The following is a 17,317-nucleotide window of genomic DNA, read 5'->3' as shown; positions in this document are numbered from 1 at the left end:
ACCTCAGACCTTTCCCACCCTTGGAAACAAAAGATATGTTAATGACCATTCACACCTCAGACCTCTCCCACCCTTGGAAACAAAAGATATGTTAATGACCATTCACACCCCAGACCTCTCCCACCCTTGGAAACAAAAGATATGTTAATGACCATTCACACCTGAGACCTCTCCCACCCTTGGAAACAAAAGATATGTTAATGACCATTCACACCCGAGACCTCTCCCACCCTTGGAAACAAAAGATATGTTAATGACCATTCACACCTCAGACCTCTCCCACCCTTGGAAACAAAAGATATGTTAATGACCATTCACACCTCAGACCTCTCCCACCCTTGGAAACAAAAGATATGTTAATGACCATTCACACCCGAGACCTCTCCCACCCTTGGAAACAAAAGATATGTTAATGATCATTCACACCTCAGACCTCTCCCACCCTTGGAAACAAAAGATATGTTAATGACCATTCACACCTCAGACCTCTGCCACCCTTGGAAACAAAAGATATGTTAATGACCATTCACACCTCAGACCTCTCCCACCCTTGAAAACAAAAGATATGTTAATGACCATTCACACCTCAAATTCCTCATGAAGACCCCCTGCTAGGTAACCTTAATGACTCCTCCAGCAGACACCTTTCCCACCCTTGTAAACAAAGGAAATGTTAATGAGCAACTCACACCTAAGCTAATCTCAACTCATACTGCTGTCTCTGCTTCTACTCTCTGTATTTCTTTTAAACAGTCTGAAATAGTTCATAATTTACCACTTTTCAGTGCATTCTGGGCATTCGGGAGGTTCTCCTGTGTTTCTCTTTAACTACTTGCCAACTGCAGATAGCCGAATGATGGCTACACTGTGGATGGCCAGTTTTGGGAGGGCGTCATATGACGTCCTCCCAGAACACACTCTCCTGCGCGCCCCCGGGGTCGCGCACCCGACGATCTCACGTGATGTGGTAAAAGGCCAATCACAGCGGCCTTTTACCACGTGATCAGCCATGTCCAATGACACGCTGATCACCAGGAAATGCAATTGCCGGATCTCGGCTGCACTTTCCTCACGTTGTCAGAGCAGGGATCGGCACCGATCATCCGGGCACTGATGATCAGTGCCCTGATGACCGGTGCCCAGCAGTGCCACCCACCAGTTCCGCCCACCTGTGCCCACCAGTACCACCCAGCAGTGCCACCCACCTGTGCCCACCAGTGCCACCCATCTGTGCCTACCAGTGCCCATCAGTGCAGCCCAGCAGTGCTGCCAGTCAATGCCACCAGTCAGTGCCCAGCAGTTGCTCCAGTCAATGCCTAGCAGTGCCGCCTGTCAGTGCCAAGCAGTGCTGCCAGTCAGTGCCACCTATCAGTGCTGTCTATCAGTACCCATCATCAGTGCCACCTATCAGTGCCATCTATTAGTGCCACCTATCTCTGCCACCTCATTAGTGCTGCCTATCAGTGCTGCCTATCCATGCCACCTCATTAGTGCTGCCTATCAGTGCCCATCAGTGCTGCCTATCAGTGCCCATCAGTGCTGCCTATCAGTGCCCATCAGTGCTGCCTCATCATCGCACATCAGTGAAGGAGGAAAATTACCTGTTTGAAAATTTTTATAATAGAAACAAGGAAACTTTTTTTTTTTCACATTTTTTGCACTTTTTTGTTTATAGCGCAAAACGTAAAGTGCCCAGCGGTGATTAAATACCACCAAAAGAAAGCTCTATTTGTGAGAAAAAAAGATAAAAATTTCATATGGGTACAATGTTGCATGACCGCGCAATTGTCAATCAAAGTGCGACAGTGCTGAAAGCTGAAAATTGGCCTGGTAAGGAAGGGGGTATAAGTGCCCTGTAGGCGAGGGGTTAAAACACGCTTCTAAACGCCAACGCGCATACGCGAATGCGGTATGCAAACGCGACTAAACAGACATTTTTTAACCTACGTTTTCCAGCAGTCAGTTTCCATCCTTCAGAAACGTCCCGTGTACATGGGGGCCTTATAAAGCCGGAAAAAGACCTTTTTAGTAGGACATTTTCACAAAATTTGGAGGAGATTACAAGCTGGGCTAAGGAGCCCACAGACTCACACCACACACACGCACACGCACGCACACGCACGCACACACACACGCACACGCACGCACACGCACGCACACAATTACACTCACAATTTTTATCTCAAGAACATAACTATATTTTTTGGACATTTTCTAACATTCTATATTCCAATATTTTATTTCTAATTTTATGCAATATTATTATTAAATCTGTGGGCGGCACAGTGGCTTAGTGGTTAGCACTTCTGCCTTGCAGTAATTGGGTCATGGGTTTGATTCCCAACCGTGGCGCCTCCTGCATGGAGTTTGCATGTTCTGCATGGGTTTCCTCTGAGTACTCCGGTTTCCTCCCACACTCCAAAGCAGTGGTTCTTAACCTTGTTGGAGGTACTGAACCCCACCAGTTTCATATGCGCATTCACCGAACCCTTCTTAATTGGAAAAATAAAATATGATTTTTAAAATTCAAAACATAGGTATATATTTATACATATATGCTAAAGATAATAATTGAGAGGTTATAAAATAAATTATCGTATCACCCAATATTTGGTCTCCATTCAGTAGCCAAAAAAGACATGCAAAAAGGAGGATTTGTGAAAAGAGATTCACAGAAAAGCGGCTACATTATGAACAGAATGTGACACTCAGAAAAATTTCCAAAAATTATGCTTTATTACACTTATAAATATGACATGTGGGCAGTCGCCCTGGTTTACCATCACCTCAGTATGAGACAATACACACAGACCTAAAACCATTAAAATAACACCAAGACCGGTCTGAATGCATGTGCAACAGAGAAAATGACTACAAGAGTCTAATGTCCCTGTGACACAAACACATAGGTGAACACTTCCCAAAGGAGGTGTATCCAAAAATTATACCATAGGTATACCATAATTCATGTTATAATATTAGAATTCGGCAATTGCCATAATGGTTATATCCCAACCAGGGAATCCAAAAATTATACTATGGATATGGATATCACATGTATGCAATTCAGCAAGCACAATATGCGTCAAGAGGAGAACAATGCGCCTCAGGCCTGTATGAAAAAAGACAAAAATGTCATATGTATAATACAATACATTCCTGTGCCGGCACAAGTGGTTGGGGCCCATTCATCTGTATAAACAGCTGTTTCCTAGAGCTCCTAAATGAGAATAGGCCCCATTTATTCCCAGGATGGAAGAAAAGATGCAAAAAGCAGCACTCTGCTTGAAATGGTTTCTTCACCACTACATGTGGACTACACACCACTTTCTGTAAGAAAAACAAGACACATCCCAAAAGATCTTCTGCCTGTTGAAATGCATGTGGTATATCTTGTTTCCCATAAAAAGCACCATGATGTCCCCATCCTGTAGTAAAACAAACAATATGTGGAAGAGTCACTGACAGAGCTTACACTCTATGTAGGATATATAGGTCATATAATGACAGAGGACCATATATCTAATGTCCTGTAACAGTCCACTCACCACCTGTGCAATAGATAATAGGAACGGAAAGGATGTCCTTCATAGGTACTGCCATACAAGGCCAAAGAGGCCAAGGAACCACCGCTGACATCCGCCGATATACCGCGGGTTCCAGCCCCCTCTTGGCGCCTGTGCTGCTTAGGCTTGCCTCATGGCATGTGAAGATGGCTTCCTCCTAATGGGTCAGCGTGCGTTCCACCTAGTGCGCATGACCGGAAGTGACGTATCTGACGTATGACGTCAACGCGTTTCGCCGATGGGCGTATCTCACTCAGCTTCGTCAGGACCAATGAAACAACCACATCTCAATTTCCTATTTATAGTGGGTTACACCCCACCCATTTATGCAAAAAACCAACCTGCAGTTATTCCTAATGGAAGAAGAAAGGGGGCTAAATACTTAGCACAGCTGCTGGTCATTGTTAAATATAAAAAATACAGACAACTGGAGACATCAGAGAGGGGAGAGGCTTGGCAATCATAGCAATGCATATATAAATCCAAAGATCATGAATTAAATATACTGATCAGTTAAAACATTATCACACTCTAACCAGAAGATGGCGATATCAGTAAAAGAATCAACAGGTCCATTCATTGAATGGAGTTCTTAACCACTTCCTGTCCGGACACTTTTACCCCCTTCCTGTCCAGGGCAATTTTCAGCTTTCAGCACTATCACACTTTGAATGACAATTGCGCGGTCATGCAATACTGTACCCATATGAATTTTTTACCATTTTTTTGAGACAGATAAAGCTTTATTTTGGTGGTATTTATTCACCGCTGGGATTTTTATTTTTTTTACTATGTAAATGAAAATGTCCAAAAATTTTGAAAAAAAGTGTTTTTTTTAATAAAATTTTGCAAATAAATAATATTTCATCCTAAATCTTGGCCAAAATTTATTCCATTATTTTTTTAGTAAAAAAAAAAATCCAAATTAGTTTATAATAAAACATTATAATTTTTAAAATTTTTTTTTACATTTTTATTTTATTTTTTTTTATATTATTTTTTATTTTTATTTTTTATTTTTACATACTGTCACCCTAGCAGTACAGTGTCACCATGGTGACACTGTACTACTTGTGGGGGGTGATGAAGATTTTTTTTTTTTTTTTTACACTGATTGCTTTTACACCCATATAGGATGTAAAAGCAATCATTTCTCTTTCTCTCTGTCTGCATTCTTGCAGTCATTGAGAAATACTGAGTGAGCTGTGATTGGTCACAGCTTGTCACATGGTACAAGGCTGTTGTGAATAGCCTTGTACCATGTGACCTCTGTGATCATTCACAGATTTCACACGTAGTAAGCAATGATGTCACAAGTGACATCTTGCTCACTACTTTGCATGTGATCACTGATTCGCCAATCAGTGATCACATGACCGGGACCTCGTACAGAGGTCCCGTCCGACGATCGGTGTTTCACTGTGTCCGGAGGACACAGCGGACACCGGATCGCGATGGTGTGCGCTCCTAGGGAGCGCGCACAGCTAGAAAAGGCGGGTGCCGTTTAGGAACGGCAACCCGACCTTGGACTGCCACCGCCCTGCCGTTTATAAACAGCAGGCGGACGGCAAGAGGTTAAAAGAGCAATGTAAATTACCACAGCACACCACAAGATGGCAATATCACCTAAATATTCTCATTATGGATTGTTTCAACACAAAAACCCCAATTTTAAATATCCATCTTATGGTGTAATTATTATTAAGGGAAAAAGAGGGGGGGGGGGAAAGAAGGGGGAAGAAAGGAGGAAAAAAGGAAAAAAGGAAAAAGGGAATCATTAGCTCAACGGTCAATCCTTCTATATTTTTCTAGAGCTATATTTAAATCCATAACGTAAGATCACACATATTGTTATTATTATTCCCAAGTACAAAAAGGTTTACCTTGATTATTTAGCATATGCTCCAACTGTTATTGAAAACGGAGAAATGCCATAGATTAGCTAACGTGTGGCAATATAAAGGTACCTAAACATATAAAACTATTTATCCAAAAATACTTGGAGATCACATTCCACATTTAACCCCTTTGGGTACAGTGTATCAAGTTTATATATCCAGTATTTCTCCTTTTTAAGCAGTTCTCTATCAAAATCACCTCTCCTTTGTGGAAAGTGCAATGCATAGAAACCTTTCACTTTTGTACCATCCAGTTTACCTCCATGATATTTAGCGTAATGCTGAGCAAGATTACTCTCAGGATCATTTGATCTAATATCTCTAAGATGTTCACCTATTCGTACTTTAAGTTGTCTTTTGGTCTTACCAATATACATCTTTTTACAGGGACAGGTTAAGATGTATAGCACTCTCACTGTAGAGCAATTTATGAGGCTTTGAATTTTATAGTGAGTGTTATTTCCAGAGTCATGAAAGGAATCCGTACGGTCCACGTATTTACAGATTTGACATTTTCCACATTTAAACATCCCCTTGGTACGTGATTTTAACCATGTTGTTTGTTTTAATGGTTGATAATCAGAATGGATAAGAAGATCACCAAGATTTGGTGCTCTTCTTGCTACCATCTGGGGGCGTTCACCTACAATCCTACTCAACTTGGTGTATTGAGTTAAAATCTTCCAATGTTTTTCTAATATTAATTTTACATCTTGCCATTGGGCTCCAAATTGGGTTATCATTCTAACAGGTTGGTCACTTAATTTGACCTTCTCATCCATTTTGGGAGATAATAAGTCCTTGCGGTCAGTTTGATATGCCCGTCTCCGAGCATTTCTAATTTGAGAGTGGGAATATCCCCTTTCCCTAAATCTTCTGTAGAGGTCCTGAGCCTCCATCCTAAAGTCATTAATGTTCGAACAATTTCTCCGACATCTCAAAAACTGTCCCACTGGAATCCCTGAAATCAGTGAACGCGGGTGGTAGCTTCTAGCCTCTAATAGGGTGTTGGCAGCAGTGGGTTTTCTATATGTCTTGGTGAGGAGTCTTCCATTCTCAAGTCTAATTTCCAGATCCAGAAAAGAAATACATCTTTCATCAAATATATATGTAAGTCCAATATTGAAGGAGTTCTGATTTAACTCCTCTAGAAAAAACTTTAATTCCTCAGATGTTCCTCGCCATACAAGGAACACATCATCTATATATCTTAACCAAATCTGGACAATAGCTAAATGTGGAATGTGATCTCCAAGTATTTTTGGATAAATAGTTTTATATGTTTAGGTACCTTTATATTGCCACACGTTAGCTAATCTATGGCATTTCTCCGTTTTCAATAACAGTTGGAGCATATGCTAAATAATCAAGGTAAACCTTTTTGTACTTGGGAATAATAATAACAATATGTATGATCTTACGTTATGGATTTAAATATAGCTCTAGAAAAATATAGAAGGATTGACCGTTCAGCTAATGATTCCCTTTTTCCTTTTTTCCTCCTTTCTTCCCCCTTCTTTTCCCCCCCTCTTTTTCCCTTAATAATAATTACACCATAAGATGGATATTTAAAATTGGGATTTTTGTGTTGAAACAATCCACAATGAGAATATTTAGGTGATATTGCCATCTTGTGGTGTGCTGTGGTAATTTACATTGCTCTTTTAAGAATTCGATTCAATGAATGGACCTGTTGATTCTTTTACTGATATCGCCATCTTCTGGTTAGAGTGTGATAATGTTTTAACTGATCAGTATATTTAATTCATGATCTTTTGATTTATATATGCATTGCTATGATTGCCAAGCCTCTCCCCTCTCTGATGTCTCCAGTTGTCTGTATTTTTTATATTTAACAATGACCAGCAGCTGTGCTAAGTATTTAGCCCCCTTTCTTCTTCCATTAGGAATAACTGCAGGTTGGTTTTTTGCATAAATGGGTGGGGTGTAACCCACTATAAATAGGAAATTGAGATGTGGTTGTTTCATTGGTCCTGACGAAGCTGAGTGAGATACGCCCATCGGCGAAACGCGTTGACGTCATACGTCAGATACGTCACTTCCGGTCATGCGCACTAGGTGGAACGCACGCTGACCCATTAGGAGGAAGCCATCTTCACATGCCATGAGGCAAGCCTAAGCAGCACAGGCGCCAAGAGGGGGCTGGAACCCGCGGTATATCGGCGGATGTCAGCGGTGGTTCCTTGGCCTCTTTGGCCTTGTATGGCAATACCTATGAAGGACATCCTTTCCGTTCCTATTATCTATTGCACAGGTGGTGAGTGGACTGTTACAGGACATTAGATATATGGTCCTCTGTGATCTATATGACCTATATATCCTACATAGAGTGTAAGCTCTGTCAGTGACTTCCCACATATTGTTTGTTTTACTACAGGATGGGGACATCATGGTGCTTTTTATGGGAAACAAGATATACCACATGCATTTCAACAGGCAGAAGATCTTTTGGGATGTGTCTTGTTTTTCTTACAGAAAGTGGTGTGTAGTCCACATGTAGTGGTGAAGAAACCATTTCAAGCAGAGTACTGCTGTTTGCATCTTTTCTTCCATCCTGGGAATAAATGGGGCATATTCTCATTTAGGAGCTCTAGGAAACAGCTGTTTATACAGATGAATGGGCCCCAACCACTTGTGCCGGCACAGGAATGTATTGTATTATACATATGACATTTTTGTCTTTTTTCATACAGGCCTGAGGCGCATTGTTCTCCTCTTGACGCATATTGTGCTTGCTGAATTGCATACATGTGATATCCATATCCATAGTATAATTTTTGGATTCCCTGTTTGGGATATAACCATTATGGCAATTGCCGAATTCTAATATTATAACATGTATTATGGTATACCTATGATATAATTTTTGGATACACCTCCTTTGGGAAGTGTTCACCTATGTGTTTGTGTCTCAGGGACATTAGACTCTTGTAGTCATTTTCTCTGTTGCACATGCATTTAGACCGGTCTTGGTGTTATTTTAATGGTTTTAGGTCTGTGTGTATTGTCTCATACTGAGGTGATGGTAAACCAGGGCGACTGCCCATATGTCATATTTATAAGTGTAATAAAGCATAATTTTTGGAAATTTTTCTGAGTGTCACATTCTGTTCATAATGTAGCCGCTTTTCTGTGAATCTCTTTTCACAAATTCTCCTTTTTGCATATATTTATACATAGGTGCACAAAATGAACAAAACCGTTAAGAACAAAGAACAAAACCATTAAAACATGATTTTCACACAAAAACAAAAACATAATAATGAATATTTACTGCACGAATCATATGAGTCGGGTGTGGGTCTTCACCTCTGCCGAACCCGCGAGACTGACTCACTAAACCCCTGGGGTTCGATCGAACCCAGGTTAAGAACCACTGCTCCAAAGACATGCTGGTAGGTGAATTGGCTCCTGTCTAAATTGTCCTAGTTTCATCCCTGGCCATGTGGGATCTCCTGCTTGGTGGGGGTTGGGGAAAGACCCGGCAACCTACCCTGTAAAATAATTGCATGGAGAATTCATGGAAAAAGTCGTTTACGAGTGGTACGGTCCATGCAATCGCCAATGGTCGGATATCAATGGATAGATAGATTATTAAATCTATTTTTGAGTTTATACAACATCTGAAAGGACTTTCTATTTTTGGACTTTTCTCACCAATACAAGTTAACAAAATATTGAGACAATTCGGTATTTTACAGAGTGATCACCTCCCGCAGAGCCCCATTATACCTACTTACGGTTCAATAGAGGGGGGACCCCTGGAGGCTGAATGGCCAGCGCTTCCTCTGTATCTCCACTACTTAGTGTAAATAGTCCTGACGCCCTCAGTGGATCCCTCTGTGGATCTCTGCTGTGGATTGCTGTTACAAATCCTCCCTATTTATCCTGCTAATGATTAAGCCACCAGTACAAACAGGCACGGTGTGCACATTTCTGCATATGGTCTTGTCCTGTGTAACAGCATTCCTTAACTACCTGACCAACCTGAACCTCCAGATTTAATTGCAGCCCTCTCCTCTAGTTAAAGTGATTCTAAAGGATTATTCAATTTTTTTACCCCTCCAGAGGATTTCCCCCCTTTCCTGACCAGGCAATTTTTTGCGTTACGGCGCTGCGTTACTTTAACTGACAATTGCGCGGTCATGCTTCTCAAAGATAATCCTCCAGCAGAATCAATTACATAACACAACCTATAAACTCAAAACATAGTGTTGAAAGTCCAAGAAGTTTGCTCTTGGTTAGTATTATTATTATTATACAGGATTTATATATTATTATTATTATATATGATTTATATATTATTATTATACAGGATTTATATATTATTATTATTATATATGATTTATATATTATTATTATACAGGATTTATATATTATTATTATTATTATACAGGATTTATATATTATTATTATTATACATGATTTATATATTATTATTATACAGGATTTATATATTATTATTATTATATATGATTTATATATTATTATTATACAGGATTTATATATTATTATTATTATTATACAGGATTTATATATTATTATTATTATACAGGATTTATATATTATTATTATTATACAGGATTTATATATTATTATTATACAGGATTTATATATTATGGTCTTGTCCTGTGTAACGGCATTCCTTAACTACCTGACCAACCTGATCCTCCAGATTTCAATGCAGCCCTCTCCTCTAGTTAAAGTGATTCTAAAGGATTATTTAATTTTTTTTTACCCCTCGCCCTCCGGAGGATTTCTCCCCCTTCCTGACCAGGACATTTTTTGTGTTACGGCGCTGCGTTACTTTAACTGACAATTGCGCGGTCATGCTTCTCAAAGATAATCCTCCAGCAGAATCAATAACATAACACAACCTATAAACTCAAAACATAGTGTTGAAAGTCCAAGAAGTTTGCTCTTGGTTAGTATTATTATTATTATACAGGATTTATATATTATTATTATTATATATGATTTATATATTATTATTATTATATATGATTTATATATTATTATTATACAGGATTTATATATTATTATTATTATATATGATTTATATATTATTATTATACAGGATTTATATAATATTATTATACAGGATTTATATATTATTATTATATAGGATTTATATATTATTATTATTATATATGATTTATATATTATTATTATACAGGATTTATATATTATTATTATTATATATGATTTATATATTATTATTATACAGGATTTATATATTATTATTATTATATATGATTTATATATTATTATTATTATACAGGAATTATATGTTATTATTATACAGGATTTATATATTATTATTATTATATATGATTTATATATTATTATTATACAGGATTTATATATTATTATTATTATTATTATATATGATTTATATATTATTATTATTATACAGGATTTATATATTATTATTATTATACAGGATTTATATATTATTATTATACAGGATTTATATATTATTATTATTATTATTATTATTATTATACAAGATTTATATATTATTATTATACAGGATTTATATATTATGGTCTTGTCCTGCGTAACGGCATTCCTTAACTACCTGACCAACCTGAACCTCCAGATTTCAAGGCAGCCTTCTCCTCTAGTTAAAGTGATTCTAAAGGATTATTTAATTTTTTTTACCCCTCGCCCTCCAGAGGATGTCCAGCCTTCCTGACCAGGACATTTTTTGCGTTACGGCGCTGCGTTACTTTAACTGACAATTGCGCGGTCATGCTTCTCAAAGATAATCCTTCAGCAGAATCAATAATATAACACAACCTATAAACTCAAAAAACAGTGTTGAAAGTACAAGAAGTTTGCTCTTTGTTTGTATTATTATTATTATACAGGATTTATATATTATTATACAGGATATATATATATATTATTATTATTATAATATATGATTTATATATTATTATTATTATTATACAGGATTTATATATTATTATTATACAGGATTTATATATTATTATTATTATATATGATTTATATATTATTATTATACAGGATTTATATATTATTATTATTATATATGATTTATATATTATTATTATACAGGATTTATATATTATTATTATTATATATGATTTATATATTATTATTATTATACAGGAATTATATGTTATTATTATACAGGATTTATATATTATTATTATTATATATGATTTATATATTATTATTATACAGGATTTATATATTATTATTATTATTATTATATATGATTTATATATTATTATTATTATACAGGATTTATATATTATTATTATACAGGATTTATATATTATTATTATTATTATTATACAAGATTTATATATTATTATTATACAGGATTTATATATTATGGTCTTGTCCTGCGTAACGGCATTCCTTAACTACCTGACCAACCTGAACCTCCAGATTTCAAGGCAGCCTTCTCCTCTAGTTAAAGTGATTCTAAAGGATTATTTAATTTTTTTTACCCCTCGCCCTCCAGAGGATGTCCAGCCTTCCTGACCAGGACATTTTTTGCGTTACGGCGCTGCGTTACTTTAACTGACAATTGCGCGGTCATGCTTCTCAAAGATAATCCTTCAGCAGAATCAATAATATAACACAACCTATAAACTCAAAAAACAGTGTTGAAAGTACAAGAAGTTTGCTCTTTGTTTGTATTATTATTATTATACAGGATTTATATATTATTATACAGGATATATATATATATTATTATTATTATAATATATGATTTATATATTATTATTATTATTATACAGGATTTATATATTATTATTATACAGGATTTATATATTATTATTATTATATATGATTTATACTGTATATTATTATAATACAGGATTTATATTATTATTACACATGATTTATATATTATTATTATAATTATTATAAAGGATTTATATATTATTATACATGATTTATATATTATTATTATTATACAGGATTTATATATTATTATTATACATGATTTATATATTATGATTATTATTATACAGGATTTATATAGTATTATTATTATTATACAGGATTTATATAGTATTATTATTATTATTATTATACCTGATTTATATATTATTATTCTTATACAGGATTTATATTATTATTATTATTATATATGATTTATATATTATTATTATTATTATATATGATTTATATATTATTATTATTATACAGGATTTATCTATTATTATTATTATTATTATACAGGGTTATATATTATTATTATTATACAGGATTTATGGCGCCAACAGTTTGCTCAGCGCTTTACAATATAAAGGGAGACAATACAGCAACAATACAGTTCAATGCAAGAGGGATAGGAGAGCCCTGATCCTGGGAGCTTACAATCTAATTGACACCTAGTGCCCAAAGTACTAAGATGCCCCTAGTGGGCCTAAGTGCAAAATACAGGACCTATTTTAACCACCAGAATGGGTGCAACAAATCTTGACAGGCTGCCCTCTTCTAGAGCCCTGGAATGAAGCAGAAAGACGCATCCTGACTGCACTAAATCCTACCAAATGCAATGAAAGGATCCCGCTCATCAGCACTGATTCTTTTGCAGGCCATAGACGGGTCATTTATCGGCCGATATTTACGCCGTTAGTGGGGTCCGCCCGTCGGCCTTTTTTCGTGGATCGTCTTGTTTACTTTTATCGGTCATGTTGGAAAAACCACGAAAAACGGCCATTTTTTCGTGGACAATGGTGGCAGCATCGGCAACGGCGCCAACCGATTTTTCGCTTATCGGCCGATAAACGGCTCGTCTATGGCCTGCCTTAGGCAAGGATAAAAAAACCTATTGTAGTGTCAGTTTACTGCTATATACACATTATAGTCATGAACATGATTGGTTTGCGCAAAAGTTACCTGACCATAAGATGCACCGAGGTTTTAGAGGAGGAAAACAGGAAAAAAAATATTCTGAACCAATGGACTGCGGACACAGTACAGGAGATGACCAGAGACTGCAGACACAGTACAGGAGATGACCGGAGACTGCAGACACAGTACAGGAGATGACCAGAGACTGCGGACACAGTACAGGAGATGACCAGAGACTGCGGACACAGTACTGGAGATGACCAGAGACTGCGGACACAGTACAGGGATGACCAGAGACTGCGGACACAGTACAGGAGATGACCAGAGACTGCGGACACAGTACAGGAGATGACCAGAGACTGCGGACACAGTACAGGAGATGACCAGAGACTGCGGACACAGTACAGGAGATGACCAGAGACTGCGGACACAGTACAGGAGATGACCAGAGACTGCAGACATAGTACTGGAGATGACCAGAGACTGCGGACATAGTACTGGAGATGACCAGAGACTGCGGACACAGTACAGGGGATGACCGGAGACTGCGGACACAGTACAGGAGATGACCAGAGACTGCGGACATAGTACAGGGGATGACCAGAGACTGCGGACACGGTACAGGAGATGACCAGAGACTGCAGACATAGTACAGGAGATGACCGGAGACTGCGGACATAGTACTGGAGATGACCAGAGACTGCGGACACAGTACAGGAGATGATCAGACACTGCGGACACAGTACAGGGGATGACCAGAGACTGCGGACACAGTACAGGGGATGACCAGAGACTGCGGACACAGTACAGGGGATGACCAGAGACTGCGGACACAGTACAGGAGATGACCAGAGACTGCGGACACGGTACAGGAGATGACCAGAGACTGCGAACACGGGAAGGAGATGACCAGAGAGTGCAGACACGGTACAGGAGATGACCAGAGACTGCGGACACAGTACAGGAGATGACCAGAGACTGCGGACACAGTACAGGAGATGGCCAGAGACTGCGGACACAGTACAGGAGATGGCCAGAGACTGCGGACACGGGAAGGAGATGACCAGAGAGTGCAGACACAGTACAGGAGATGACCAGAGACTGCGGACACAGTACAGGAGATGACCAGAGACTGCGGACACAGTACAGGAGATGGCCAGAGACTGCGGACACAGTACAGGAGATGACCAGAGACTGCGGACACGGTACAGGAGATGATCAGACACTGCGGACACAGTACAGGAGATGACCAGAGACTGCGGACACGGTACAGGAGATGATCAGACACTGCGGACACAGTACAGGAGATGACCAGAGACTGCGGACACGGTACAGGGGATGACCAGAGACTGCGGACACGGTACAGGAGATGACCAGAGACTGCGGACACAGTACAGGAGATGACCAGAGACTGCGGACACAGTACAGGAGATGACCAGAGACTGCGGACACAGTACAGGGAATGACCAGACACTGCGGACTGTTAGGAATGGACTTGCCAGTAGTGGTGGGACTCACCTGCCTTGTGGGCTGCAGTACCAGGGCTGGCCAGCGGGTGCTCCCAGCAATCAGAGACTCAACCCTGCAGTCAGCCAAACACCTGAAACTGCTTATGCAGGTGTATTTAAGTGATGGCCAGACCTGCAGTCTTTTCCTTGGTGTGTGTGTTTTTCCTGGGCCCTGTATCTTGTTCCTGTATCCCTGTTCCTGTCTCTGTCTGATTCGTTGCTGACCCTGCCTGATCCGGACCTCTGCTGACTTCTCCTGCTTTATCCCTGGCTTGTGACCCCGACCATTCTCTGCCTGACCCCCCTGTACCTACCTGCCCGATTGTTATTGACCCGGCCTGCCTGACGACGCTTGCATTGTATGTACTGTTATCTGTGGGTGGTTGGTTTGGTTTGTTTGCACTGTGTTATGTTTTAGTATTGCACTGCGTTTATGTTTGTATTGTTAGTCTTTAATAAATTACATTGTTTATAACATATCTGAAGTCTGCGTTTCCCTGCGTCAGTCACACACCTCTGGTCACACCCCAGAGCCCTGACATTACACCAAGGCCAATCCTGACCAGAAGTGGCTGCACAGGGAAGCCATCTTGGTTTGTTGATGGGAAGGATGGATCTGGATGAGGTTGTGTATTTATATCTGCTAGTGTTTGATGACAGAGAATATGCTTATCAAACTCTGAAGGAGTATCCCCGGGATGAACTGCTAGAATGTATACGGCTCGCTCATGTTCTAGTAGATCAGGGCACAGAGTTCTCTGAGGTGCAGCCTTTGATTGAGGTTTGTGCTGAGTTGGTTTCATCTGGTTCCCCCGAATGCAGGGATGAATTTTTGCCGCCATTTAGTGCAGACCAGGTAGAGTCCCTGGTGTGGTTATTAGAGGATGATGTGGATTGCTTCTTGGAACATTATTCTGCATGTTCACCACAGACACTAAGAGTTTGTATAAACGCAGTGCAGTCATTGGTCAGACAGGCTTTGTGTAAGCTCAGCTTTGTTCAACCCATACTGCAGACATGGACAGACTTGTTGCACCCAGCCTCAGTCAGCTTACAAAGACCCAGTCCTGCTTCTAATCTATTTCCTCAAAGCTCTATTCCTGTATTCCCAACAGCACCTCCAGTTACAGCCCAGTATACCCTGCTATCTACCGCATGTCAGTACCCTGTTCCCACTCGCTGCACCTATCCTGCCTTTAACCCTGTAAAGAAGTCCTCTGTAGCAACTGTTCCCTCCCCTGTTCCATCCTCCAGCTCTTCTCTGTCTCCAGCTGCTCCATTCGTTTGCAGACCTGCGTTTACTTGCAGTGCCCCAGTAGTTAAAACCAGAAAAAAGCGAAAATTCTTTCCAACCAATACCATCCTGCCAGTATCCAAACCGGTCAGCCTCCCATCTGAGAACCTGCCTTCCGTGGTGCAGCCTGGTGCCTCAGCACCCGCACTTCAACCTGATGTCTGTACCCAGCCTGATGTCTGTACCCAGCCTGATGTCTGTACCCAGCCTGATGCCTCTACCCAGCCTGATGCCTCTACCCAGCCTGATGCCTCCATTCAGCCTGATGCCTCCATTCAGCCTGATGCCTCTATTCAGCCTGCTGCCTCTATTCAGCCTGCTGCCTCTACCCAGCCTGATGAACTGATCCAGCCTGATGATCCTATTAGGCCAGTTGACTCGATGCCCGCTGTTGATTCAGACGATCCGGTACCTGATGACCCGGTGCCCGCTGTCATACCTGGTGACCCGATGCCCGCTATCGAGCCAGACGATCCAATGCCTGATGACCCAGTGCCCGCTGTCATGCCTGGTGACCCGATGCCCGCTGTCGAGCCAGACGATCCAGCGCCAGATGACCCGGTGCCTGCTGTCGAGCCAGACGATCCGGTACCTGATGACCCGGTGCCCGCTGTCGTGCCAATTGACTCAGAGCCCACTGTCGTGCCTGGTGACTTGGTGCCCACTGCCTTGCCAGATGACGCGGTGCCCGCTGTCGAGCCAAATGACCTGATGCCTGGTGACCCGATGCCCGCTGTCCAGCCAGACGATCCAATGTCTGACCCAGTGCCCGTGGTCATGCCAGTTGACTCGGAGCCCACTGTCGTGCCTGGTGACTCGGTGCCTGTCGCTCCGCCTGGGGGTCCGGCGCCCGCCGCTCCGCCTGGGGGTCCGAGACCTGTCGCTCCGCCTGGGGGTCCGGCGCCCGCCGCTCCGTCTGGGGGTCCGGCGCCCGCCGCTCCGCCTGGGGGCCCGAGACCTGTCGCTCCGCCTGGGGGCCCGAGACCTGTCGCTCCGCCTGGGGGTCCGGCGCCCGCCGCTCCGCCTGGGGGCCCGAGACCTGTCGCTCCGCCTGGGGGTCCGGCGCCCGCCGCTCCGCCTGGGGGCCCGAGACCTGTCGCTCCGCCTGGGGGTCCGGCGCCCGCCGCTCCGCCTGGGGGCCCGAGACCTGTCGCTCCGCCTGGGGGTCCGGCACCCGCCGCTCCG

General features: G+C 40.9%; 1 protein-coding gene across 1 annotated transcript in view; it reads right to left on the bottom strand.

The window, feature by feature from the left end:
* The window catches only part of LOC149431335 (cytochrome P450 2C3-like), a 92,040-nt gene extending 82,680 nt beyond the window's left edge, over window positions 1-9,360 (bottom strand). Inside the window, exon 1 of the mRNA XM_089665652.1 lies at window positions 9,226-9,360. The gene's annotated coding sequence lies outside the window, so the exon portion shown is untranslated. The remainder of the gene's footprint in view (window positions 1-9,225) is intronic.
* Window positions 9,361-17,317: the final 7,957 nt, after the last annotated feature.

Source organism: Staurois parvus, unplaced genomic scaffold (genome assembly GCF_062004578.1).
Source record: "Staurois parvus isolate SC_StPar_1 unplaced genomic scaffold, SC_StPar_1.0 ptg002290l, whole genome shotgun sequence".
Lineage (NCBI taxonomy): Eukaryota > Metazoa > Chordata > Amphibia > Anura > Ranidae > Staurois > Staurois parvus.
This window is presented reverse-complemented; position numbering and strand designations above follow the sequence as displayed.